The following is a 13135-nucleotide window of genomic DNA, read 5'->3' on the forward strand; positions in this document are numbered from 1 at the left end:
ATATCTTGTCACTTGTACATCAAAGCACAGGTATTTTCAGGGAGAATTTCTTGTGCACTGTCACCAAGAGTGGGTGATGCCCAAGGCACAAGAACACACACACAATGACTTCTAATGCAATCTGTAACTTCTAGCAAGCCAATCACCATTCCTATAATCAAACCCCTGTCCTTGAGACTGGATGTGGTTTTTATTCTTTTGCTTCACATCACATTACTTCTAGGACCCACTTGTTCACTCTAGACTAAATTTTCTTCCTTTTGACATATATCCATCAGCATTTTTTTCCAGCAAGGTTTTGTGATGGTAAATTCTCTCCATTTGCTTCCTGAAAACATTTCTATTTCATTCTGAATTTTGAATGATAGTTTGGCTGGATACAGAATTCCAGTTGACAGTATCTTCCCCAGTACATTGAAGGTGATGCCTTCTTTGTGCTCTTCATTGCTGTTGACAAATCTGCAGGAAGGATAACTGCCCTCCCATTAATCTTTATTTTTCTGTGGTTCACTGTGATGTGTCTATCTGTGGACTTATGTTCCCTACATTCCTCATGATCACTTGTAAATCCTGAAGCTTAGGATTCACATCTTCAATCAGTGCTAAAAATTACCTACGTGATTTCTTTCATTATTTCTTCTTCTTCATTCTCTCCAGTCTCTCCTAAAAGTCCTTTTAGACACATGTGTGGCCTTCTGCTTCTCTTCCCCACATCTGTCATTATCTCATTTTTTTAAATCTCTGCTTCATTCTGAGTAACTTCCCCAAATCTATCTTCCAATTCAGTGATTTTTCTTCAGCTATGTCTAATTTGCTACTTATCGCTCCACTAAATTGTTTATCATAAATGTGTTTCCCATTCAAGAAGCTTCCCAAATGTGCTTCCCATTCATTTGGTTCTTTTTTGAATCTGCCTATTCTTTTTCTTACTATTTTACTTTTTTCTTACCTTTTCAAGTCTCCCATATAATTCATTTTAAGTATGTTTATTTCAATACTCTTTCAGATAGTTGTTCTATTATCTGAGGTCCCCAGGTGGTCTAATCCTGATCTTTACTGTGACTTCCAACTCTCTTCTATGTAGGATTATTCCTCCGGTGCTTAGATGAATTTTATTGTGAGTGCATCTAGCATGGTTTCCTTAGCCAGTAGTATTAAGTGTGGCCTCGGTGGTGAGGTAACCCACCCACCTGGGCCAAGGCAGAAAGACAAGTGCCCTATAATCTCCCTGAGCTCAAGGCATATTGCTTTATTGGTCCATCTTTTCTTTAATGATGTGGTTTTACGACGTTTCCATCCTTGTATGCTGTTTTCTGTCCCACTTCCTTTTTGCTCCCACAGCCTATTTTCAAGCTGGTGGTGTAAGTCAGATGCAGATCCCTGGTACCCAAAGTCCCCCACAGCAATTGTGCACCAACTCATCACCCATTGCTTTAGTTTCTTAGTGCCTCTTCCTTTCTAGCACCTGGAAATGTCCCTTTTTCATCTTGCCAGTCCAGATATTAACTTAACTTGACTTTATTACATTCTGTCCCACATTTTAAGATGTCTATGATGGGAGAGTTTTCACATTACAGAAGTCCACAGTACCGCTGGAACCCCAAATCCAGATTGGGTGTTTATAAGTCTACCTTTCCACATGAGATTATTCAATTTCATGCACTAGGGACTTTCTGCTTCAGGAATGCCTATTTTCTCAACAGAAGTCAGTGGAACTCTTGGTTTTTGGCCTGCACATCAAAGCATTGGTATTTTCAGGGAGAATTCTTTACATGCTATCACCAAGAATGGGCACTATCCTTGAGTTACAAGATTTTTAATTGGATTTCTAATATTTTTTTAAAATTCAAATAGCCAAAGTAAAAATGGTTCTATTTTTATGCCTTAAATATATTTTTCATGGAGAAAAAGATAAGGCATCCAGGTGGCTGAATTTCACCTACCTGTCCTCAGTGACCTGATACCACCTAGGACAGGTGTCTGGATGGAAGGCAGTGATGATGATCCAAAAATCTATGCAGTGACTGGCAGGGGCTGTGGTCAGCCTCAATATTCTTTGGTTCTCCTCCCACCCCAAGCCCCTCCCTACATGGTCTCATGTCCCCCAGTGTCCCAGGGGGAGGTCCCATCATCATCCACTCCTTCCACACCACTTCTTCCCCCAGTCCCTCCCACCACAAACTTGCCAACAAATCCTGAATCTCCAACCCCAGACCAGTGTCAACTGAGTACCATGCCCAGATAGCTGACCACCCCTGGACATCCCAGGCTAGCATGTCACCTGCTTCTTCCAGCAAATATGCTCCTGTCAACCTGCCATGTCTCATATAGTGACCCCTAGATCTATGTATTCACACATGGGTTTAAGATTCATCTATGTCTCCTGCTTCTCAGCCCACACCCACATGAGCACGAATTCATGCACTCATCATCCCTCTCTGTCCCCTCAACCACAGCCTCTGTTTGACTTGGTCATCTCCAGAAGCAAAACCTCTGCAGTAAGATGTCCTTGGGGACCAGATGGGTTAAGTGGAGTCTGCATGCTTCTTGTGGATGCCATGCCCACCTGAGCTTCTGCCACATCTGCCCTCCAGCCAACAGCTTTGCTTTTGGAATCATGGTCTCTCTATCATTTCTCCACCCGTGAGGCTACCACCAGATGAGTCCTCACAAACACTACCATGTGAAAGCAGAGAACACCTAACCACACAGCCAACTGTCACCTTTATCCATAACCAGCTGAACACACAACTTTCATACTGTACAGTGAGGCACCTCCTGTTCATTTTGTGGCCCCAGACTCAGCTGCATCCCCAAGGTGGGGTTGCACCAGGTCTCTGTTATTTCTGACATTCACTTCACAGGAGTCCTCACAGACTAATCTTAAAGAAAACTGTGTCTCTTTGATATGCATGTCATGAAATCATTCCTGATCACACTGTGTGTGTGTGTGTGTGTGTGTGTGTGTGTGTCTATGTGTATATATGTGGGGGTATGCATGTACGGTTGTATGTGCACATATATGTTTGTGCATGTCTTTGTACATGTGTTTAAACGTGTGTATGTTGTTGTATGTGTTTAAATGTGCATGTATGAGGACGCCTGGGTGGCTCAGTTGGTTAAGCATCTGACCTCGGCTCAGGTCATGATCTCATGGTTTGTGGGTTCAAATCCCACATCAGGCTCTGTGCTGACAGCTCAGAGCCTGGAGCCTGCTTTTGGACTCTGTGTCTCCCTCTCTCTCTGCACTTTCCCCACTTTGTCTCTTTCTCTCTCAAAAATAAACAAACTTTAAAAATATGCATGTATGTATGTGTATATGTGTCATGTATGTATGTTTGTGTGTATATATGTTTGTGAGTGTGTATGTGCATTGAAATTTATGTGAATATATGTCTATGCATGTGTGTATGTGTGTTGTGAGCATGTATATGTGTTTATGTACATGGGTATATGTATGTCTATGCATGTGTGTATGGATGAGCATGTATATGTTTAAATGTGCATGCATGTGTATGTGTGTGTGTTTGAGATGGCCTGCCACTATCTGTGCCCAGGAAGAAGCACATGTGGGAGCCCTCCATGATTACTCTGACCCCACAGCTGAGCCCACACCATGAGGCCCCCAGCTACAGTGTTTTGCCTTCAAAATTCACCTGAATGAATTATAAATATCCCTGAAAGGATGCTTAGGATTTGTCCCACACTAGAAATGCCAAAGTTTGGGTCCATCTACATAGTTATAGAAAATTAAAACCCATATTTTTACAAAAACACCTGCACTTGGTTCCAGTTCTGGGCATAAACACTCCACCCTGTTTCAGTCACCAAATGCAGCCACAGGGCCATGGAGCAGCCATCTGAAGATTCTCCAAGTAAGCAGCAGCAGGCAGATTGGAGAGAAAACACAGAATTCAAAGTCCACCAACAGAAGTGAGTCTACCTTTCCCCCCTTGCCTGCACTCAAGGCAGCTCAACATCCAGAAGCAGGTCCCCATCCCTCTCCCAAAACTTAGGGAAGAGAACCCCAAATGCTGAGAGAGAATGGAAGATACCCCATTTTTTCTCCATGCTCTCATGCCCCAGCCCATGAAGATTAGAGACCCCTAGAACACTGAGGGTATAGAATATAGTATTCCTATGCAACTGAAGGAGTACACTGATCTTTCTCTTTTCTATCATTCTGCCACTGGACATCGGTGCAGGTGGGACCATTAAAAGCAAGTATCACAATAACATGCCTAGAGCTCCAGCTTCCCAACTAAAGAACTGAAAAAGAAGACAGAAGATCTGGAACAGGTGGTTGTCCAGAAATGCCAGGGATCACCATTGAGTCACATTTGAGTGAATATGACCCCAAAAACCAAACCAAAAATTTTGAACTCTGAACTGGGCAGAGGCCACCGTCCAGAGCCACACCTACCACTAGGTGGGCACGTTCAGGACAGATTCAAATGGCACTGCAAAGTCTCTGTAAAGAAAACAATCTACGGGGAGTTGGCAGGAACCCATAGCCTGAACTCAACAAGGCCTATTTCCAGCTTTACTAAGATCAACATCCCTCATTAAATGTAAGACTCAGGGTTTCAAAACATACCATTCAGTATATACGGGAGGCCATCCAAAACAGCCCCCTGAAAAACCAGGAAGCTCTCAGTTCACATGCATAGGAGAGGACTATTAACGGATACCAATGTCAAAATGACACAGATGCTGGAAATATCTGACAAAGATTTTCAAGCAACTATTACAAAAATGCTCCAACAAATGAAAGCAAATACTCTTGAAAGAAATGGAAAGACAGAAACTCTCAACAAAGAAAAACAAGATATAAAAACCCAAATGGACTTTTTACAAGTGGGGAAATAAAATAATTGATATAACTCACTGAATGGGCTCAGTAGCAGAATCCAGACAACAGAAGACTTACTGAACTTGAAGATAAATCAATGGAAATTATTCCATCTAAACAAGAGCAAGAAAGGGAGTTTTTAGATAGAGCCTCGGGGATCTATGGGATGAAACCAAAAGGACTGAAATTCATCTCATCAGTCCTGGAAAGAGAGGAGTAAAGGTCAGAAAAATATTTTCAAGAAACAGTAGTTCAAACCTTTTCAAATTTGGTAAAAGACATTAACAAGATTATGAGAGCCCAGTAAATCTCAGACAGAATAAATCCAAAGAAATCCACACCTAGACACACCATTTCAGAGCCACTGAAAATTAAAAGACAAAGACTCTTGAAAGCAGGCAGAGAATACAAACCCATGATTTGTAGGGGAACAGCTTGAGTGACCATGAATTTTTCTCATCGAAAATTAGTGCTGAAAGAAAGAACCATCAGCCCAGAATTCTGTATCTAGCAAAAATATCCTTCAGGAATGAGGATAAAATAAAGACATTCTGCATGAAGGGAAGTTAAGAAAACTCACTGTCAGCCAATCGCCTCTACAAGAATTACTAAGGGAAATGACATTGTAGGAAGATTCAGAGCATCAGGAATTAAGGAAGACCAACACACATGGTAAATATTTGGGTGTTATGGACTATGAACTGTCTTCCCTCCCATGATCCATTTGTTGAAGTCCTAACCCCCAATTTTGGCATTAGGACCCTTAAGGAGTTAATTATGGTTAAAAGAGTTCATAAGAGTGAGACCCTAAAACAATAGGACTGGCACCTTTATAAGAGAGAGATACCAGAGATCTCTCTTGCTCTCCATAAACCCACAGAAACCAGGCCAGAAAAGGAGGCCTCACCAGTACATGGCCAAGCTGGCACCTTGATCTTGGGCTTCTAGCTTCCAGAACTATGAGAAAATAAATTTATGTTGTATACACCACACAATCTGTGGTGTGTGTGTGCGTGTGTGTGTGTGTGTGTGTGTGTGTGTGTGTGTATTTTTAAGTAGGCTTCAAGCCCAGTACAGAGCCCAATGCAGGACTTGAACTCATGACCTTGATATCAAGAACCAGACCCTTAAGCAACTGAACCACCCAGGCTTTCCCTGTGGCCTTTTGTTATGGAAGCCTGAGTTGACTAATACACTGGTGAAACAAAATAGACTATTCTTCTTCCATTGAAATCTTTGGAATATATTTGATCATTGAAATCAAGAATTACCACATTGTCTGATGAGGTTTTCAATGGTAAACATAGTGCATAAAACAACTAATAACATAATGGTGGGAGAGTAAAAGGACCTACAAATTGATAAAAGTTCTACATCCCAATTGAAGTAGTAAAATAATGATTCTAAGGAGTTGAATATGTTTAACACAATCCCTAGGGTGACCACACAAAAATATACATAGAACAACAACAGACAAATTAAAATGGAATACTAAAAACATGCCAAATGACCCAAAAATGCAGGAAATGTGAAAAAAAGGGAAAAAGAGAAAAAATAGAAGCAAATAATAAAATAGTAGACCGAAACATACCAATTATTTCATTAAATGGATATAGTGTAAACACACTGATTACAAGATAGAAATTGTCAGAATTGATTTTTTAAAATGTACCAACTTTATGTTAGCTACAAGAAACCCACTTCAAATATGTATAGGTAAAAATAAAAGAATTTTAAAAATATACACAGTGCAAGCAGTAATCAAAACAAAACTGGAATATTTATATTAATATATTAAAATTAATTTATATTAATATTATTATATTAAAATTAAAATAAAGTAAACCTTTGAGCCAAGAAAATTACCAGAGATATTATAAAGATAAAAGAGTTACATTTACAAAGAATGCATAACAATACTAAATGAGTAAGCCCCTGACAACAGAGCTTCAACACATGCAAAGTAAAAACTGACAGAACTGAAAGTAAAATAGAAAGCCCACATGTATAGCTGAAGTTTTCAACACTCTTCACACAACAGTTGATTGAACTAGTAGACAGAAGATCATCAGGGGTATAGAAGAATCAAACCATCAACCAGCATGACCTAACTCATATTTGTAAGGCATTCCACCCAACAGCAACAGAATATACCTTCCCTTCAACTATACATGGAACATTTACCAACATAGGCCATAGTAGTTCAGAAAAGAAATTTCTAAAACATTTTTTAAATTGAAGTAATACAAAGTATGTATGTATGTATGTACGTATGACCAAAATGGAATTAGACTGGAAGTCAATAACAGAAAGATAAGAGCATGCTTCTGAAAAATATAGAAGTCAAAGAAGTCTCAAAGGAAATTAGTAAATATTTTAAAGTGAACAACAATGAAAATCAACATATCAAAATTTGTAGGATAAATTTAAAACAATGCTTAGTGAAATTTTAACACTATTAAATATTTTTAATAGAAAACAAAAAATTCAATCAGTAATCTATACTTCCACCTTAAGAAATTAGAAGCAAATAAACCAAGAGCAAGCAGAAAGAAAAGTAATAAAGATAAGAACAGAAATCAGTTAGATTGAAAAAATAGAGAAAATCAATGAAAACCATATCTGGTTCTTTGAAAAGATCAGTAAAATTGATAAATCTCTAACAAGACTAGTAAAGAAAAAAGAGACAAGACCTAAACTAACAATGTCAGGAATGGAACAGAACATCTCCCAGACCCTGCTGGCATTAAAAGTATAATAAGAAAACATTATAAGCAACTCTATGCACATAAATTAAACAAATTTGATGAGACAAAACAATTCCTCAAAAACCACAAACTACTAAAACTTGCCCAAGAGGAAATAGGTTTCATCACTATAAATAAAATGTTTTCAAAATTTAAATCTTCTAAAGAAACAAATTTCTAGGTTAGGAAGACTTCACTGACTTTATCAGGGAAATAACTAAAAAAAACAAAAAGAAGGAAGAGAAGGGGCGCCTGTGTGGCTCAGTTGGTTAAGCATCTGACTTCGGCTCAGGTCATGATCTCGTGGTTCGTGGGTTCAAGCCCCGTGTCGGGCTCTGTGCTGACAGTTCGGAGCCTGCTTCGTATTCTGTGTCTCCCTCTCTCTCTGTCCCTCCCCCACTTGCCCTTTCTCTCTCTCTCTCTCTCTTTCTCTCTCAAAATAAAAAAATAAAAAATTAAAAAAAGAAGGAAGAGAAATCACATTGATTCTACACAATCTCTCACAGAAAACAGATGAGAAGATAACTCTTTCCAACCTATTTTGTGAGGCCAGCATTACTCTGGTGACAAAACCAGACAAAGACAGTATAAGAATACTACAAGCCAGAATTCCTTAAGAAAAATAAATATAAGAATACTCAACCAAACAGCATCACATTGAATCAGAAACAGGTAAAAAGAATAACAAACCACAATCAAGTAGCCTTAATCCCAGGATTACAATGCTGGTTAAATATTTTAAAATCACTCAAAGAGATGTCAGCAAAAATGGCAAAATAACTTTTTAAAAATTGCATAAACCTTGCAAAATTGTTGCAGTCAACTTTTTTAGTGTTCTGGAAATTAACGGAAGGCTTGCAGCAATCTAGGAGGCATGTACTCAAGGAAAACAGCTGAATCTCAGTAAGAACATCAAGATTTGTGGTGTTTTAACATACCCAATCCTCATACTCTCCTCCCTAACTCTGAGGTAGCCTGGAAAACCAATAGTCCACAATCACAGGGAACACTGGCACTTGGAACCCACATGAGGGAGTAGAATGAGACAAGAGCTCTTTCACAGCCCATTCCCAGGGAATTATCATTATTTGACCTATTGGTGGTTCACTGGAAAACTCCACTCACAAGCCTGTCTGTCTGTCTGTCTATCTGTCTGTCTTCATTCCTTCTTTCCTTATTATTCAAACCTAAACAGAAGGCCATCCCATGCAAACAGCCTTTTCCCCATTGGCATTTGTTGAAAACAATCACACGCACTACTGATCATGGCTGCTCGAAGTGGGGTCAAAGTCAGGCAGAGAAGAGGCTAAATAATCAGCTTACAAGGAAAAGCTGAAGAATGAGATGTCCATAGAGGGCTTTGGAAAGCTCTGGCACATCCCTGGGCATCTAGAAGTCTACATATATATATATATATGTATACTCAGGAAACACTTGAGTAGGCCCTAAAGTCACACATCAGGCTAACCTTGAGGCTGTAAAGCATAAAGACAAGTGTAAATTCAGAAACTGCCTTGCTGAGTGGCATATGCATGTAACAACATAATGGCCCTTGGCAAGAACTGGGAGACCTCTTGGTTACTAGCATCTAAGGAAATCACTACAAAACCATTAGCTGACCAATAAACTAACCAATCAGAGACTTCAGTGGTTCACACAGCACAAAAATGCATACTTCACAGAAGTCGTTCAGAAAAGTCACTGGACACACAAACAATAGCAACAATAACAAAAAGCAACAACAACAACCTGGGGGAGGGGTTGGAGAATCTGAACTCAAGTTCTCAGGTTATTTAACATTCCACTTATCAACAAAGAATGACATGGCATGCAAAGAAGCATGGCCTGTTACAGGAAAGGAAGCAGTCAACAGGAACTGTCCCTGAGAACACCCAGATACTATCTCACCAGTCAAAGTCATTATGTCATCTATTTAAAATATGTTCAGAGAACCGAAGGAAATCATTTCTCATAGAATAAAGTAATTTTTGAGGAAAATGTCTCACCAAGTAGAGAATATCAATAACAAGATAGATTTCTAAAACTAAATAGAAATTCTATATTTGAAAAGTATAACTGAAATGGAAAGTCACTAGAGGGATTCAGCATCTGCTTTGAGCACACAGAAGGAAGAATTAGCACAGTTGAACATAGGTCTCTTGAAATTATCCGGTCTGAGGAGCAGAAAGAAATAAGAATGAAGAAAAATGAACAGAGCCTTAGATGCCCATTAGGCAATATATGCACATGGGGGATATTTATAGGGAGAGGGCAAGAGGAAGAGGCACCGAGATGTTTAAGAAAAAAATGATCAAAAATCTCTAAAATTAACATCCAAGAAGTTCAACAAACTCCAAGCAAGACAAACTAATGGAGAGCCACACGGAGAGAGATTATATCAAAATTGTCAAGAGCCAAAAACAAAAAGAATCTTGAAAGCAGAAAGAGAAAAGCCAGTTGTCACATACAAGGACTCCTACTAAGAGTGACAGCATATTTCCCTTCAGAAACCATAGAGGTCAGAAGACAATGGGTGATGTGTTTAAACTTCTCAGTGAAAAAAAAAAAAACTATCAACCAAGAACTTAATCTCTGACAAAACCATCCCTAAGAGTGAAGGAGAAATTAATACATTCCCAGTCAAACAAACACAGGATTTTGTTGCATTATAACTACCCTGCAAGAAATGGTAAATAGGCATTTCAGGTTTAGATGAAAAAACACTGACAGTAACTTAAAATCATATGTAAAAATAAAGGACAAGAGTAAATATATTTACCAGTAAAGGACACTGGTAAATATAAAAGCCAGTATTTTTAGTTTTTAACTATTCTTTTTTCCCAGATGACTTAAAATGCAAATGCATGAGCAATAATTATAAAACCATAAAGTTAACTGACTAAATTTGGTATATGAAAACATAATTTATGATGATAACAACATAAAGCTGTCCTTTGTGTGTACACACAGAGCTATAAAGAAGCAATTTCTTATTTAAACTAAGATGGTATAATTTTAAACTTGATTATTATAAAGTTAAGATGTTAACTGTCAAAACCACTAAGAGTAGACAGTAGACACTAAGAAAAAACTAGACAGGTAGGTAGGTAGGTAGGTAGGAAGGTATATAGACAGACAAAAGAGTAAATATTGTACATAAATATATATAATATATATAAAGTCATGTTAAATTAAATATAGTAAATATATATACTTAGTTCTGAGTACAGAAAAAGAAGTGAGAAGGAAATGAAAATAGAAAAAAAAATAAGTTAAATGTAAAAACCAGTAATAGAGAAAATAAGGAGCAAAAAAGATATGACATATTAAAAGAGAAAAATACAGGGTGCTTGGGTGGCTCAGTCGGTTGAGCGTCCAGCTTTGGCTCAGGTCATGATCTCATGGCGCATGAGTTAAAGCCCTGCATCAAGCTCTGTGCTGACAGCTCAGAGCCTGGAGTCTGCTTCAAATTCTGTGTCCCCCTCTCTCTCTGCCCCTCCCCTGTTCACACTCTGTCTCTCCCTCTCTCTCAAAAATAAACATTTTTTAAAAATTTTAAAGAGAGAAAAATAGTAGAAGGCCTTCCTTGTAAATATTAATTTAACTGTTAATAGATTTAATTCTCCAACTAAAAGGTGGAGATTGGCAAGACAGATTAAAAAAATATATGCTGTCTACAAGAGACTCACTTTAGATCCAAAGACACAAATAGGGTTTTTTTGAAACAAATAATTTTAAAGTGAAGATATGCTCCTTAGAGCAACCAGACAAGATGGTTTTTATGTTGTCAGGCTGAACAGACTTTAAGGCAAACCATTACAAAACACTATATATTGGTTGAATAATGTATTGATTAAGGACATCATAAGTTGATAAAAGGGTCAACTCATCAAGAAGATCTGATAACTATGAACACAAGCACAACTCACAGGAGAGACCAAACTACACGAAGTGAAAACCAACTGATTAAAGAGAGAAACAGACAGTCGTACAATAATAGTTGGATAATTCAATGCCCCACTTTCAGTAATGGACATACAGCCAGACAGGAGCTCACTAAATAAACAGCAGTGCACACCAGCAGACCCAGCTGAGTCTACAGAACTCTTCACCCAACCATAACAGGAAACACACTTCACTAAAGCACAGAGCATGGGAGAAGCCAGGAAACAAGTCTCAATAAATGTAAAAAGATTGAAATAATACAAACAGTCTTTTCCAACCACAGTGGAGTGAAGCTAGAAATAAATAATAGAAGGAAAACTGGAAAATTCACAAGCCTCTCAAAATGAAACAATGCACTCTTAAAAAATTATAAGGAAAATTAGAAAATATTTTGAGATAGATGGAAATGAAAACAACACCTCAGGACTACTAAGGTGCACTGAAAGTAGTACTGATAGTTGTATATTATAGGTCTATGTCAAAACAGATGAGCACAAATCAATAACTTAACTTCGCACTTTAAGAAACTATGGAGCACTTGAGTGGATCAGTTGGTTGAATGTCTGACTCTTGATTTCGGCTTCAGTCATGATCTCAGGAACATGGGATTGAGCCCCACGTCCAGCTCCACACTGAGTGTGGAACCTGCTTAAGATTCTCTTTCTTTCCCTCTGCCCATCCCCCCTCACATGCACACACATTCTCTCTCTAAAAAACCATAAAACTATAAAAAAACTATAAACTATAAAATTATAAAGCTTAAAACTATAAAACTATAACAAACCTATAAAGAGTAAGCAAAACCCCAAGTTAGAAGAAGGAAGGAAATAAAGACTGGAGTGGAGACAAATGAAATAGAGAATAAAAAAGCAATAGAAAGAACAAAGGACATTTTAAAAAAATCCACAAAATTGACAAACCTTTAGTTAGACTGACCCAGAAAGTTTGAAGTCTCAAATTATTAAAACAGAAATAAATGTGGGGACATCAATACAGATCTTAGAGAAATTAAAAGCATGGTAAGAGAATACCATGAACAATTGTATGCCAACAAATTGGACAACCCAGACAAAATGAACAAACTCACAGAAATACACAAATTATCAAAACTGACCCCAGAAGAAATAGAAAACCTGAACAGACCTACAAAAAGTAAAGAGGTTCAATCAATAATCAACAACAAAATGAAAGGCATCTAGACTGTAAATAAAGAAGTAAAACTATCTGTACATGCAGGTGACACCTTTTTGTATCTAAAAAAAATATCCTTAGGGGCGCCTGGGTAGCTCAGTCAGTTGAGCGTCTGACTCCGGCTCAGGTCATGATCTCATGGTCCATGAGTTCGAGCCCCGTGTCGGGCTCTGTGCTGACAGCTCAGAGCCTGGAGCCTGCTTCATATTCTGTGTCTCCTTCTCTCTCTGCCCCTTCCCTGCTCATGCTTTGTCGCTCTCTGTCTCTCAAAAATGAATAAACATTAAAAATTTTTTTTAAATATCCTTAGGAATCCATGAAAGAATTAATAGGTGAGTAAACCAGTTCAGCAAGGTTGTAGGACTCAAGACCAATATACAAAAGTTAGTTCTGTTTCTGT

The 13135-nt window shown here is 38.2% G+C and overlaps 1 protein-coding gene across 49 annotated transcripts in view; it reads right to left on the minus strand.

The window, feature by feature from the left end:
- The window catches only part of OBSCN (obscurin, cytoskeletal calmodulin and titin-interacting RhoGEF), a 161408-nt gene that overhangs the window by 131941 nt on the left and 16332 nt on the right, over window positions 1-13135 (minus strand). The gene's annotated exons all lie outside the window — the stretch shown is intronic.

Source organism: Felis catus, chromosome A1, assembly GCF_018350175.1.
Source record: "Felis catus isolate Fca126 chromosome A1, F.catus_Fca126_mat1.0, whole genome shotgun sequence".
In the NCBI taxonomy this organism is placed as follows: domain Eukaryota; kingdom Metazoa; phylum Chordata; class Mammalia; order Carnivora; family Felidae; genus Felis; species Felis catus.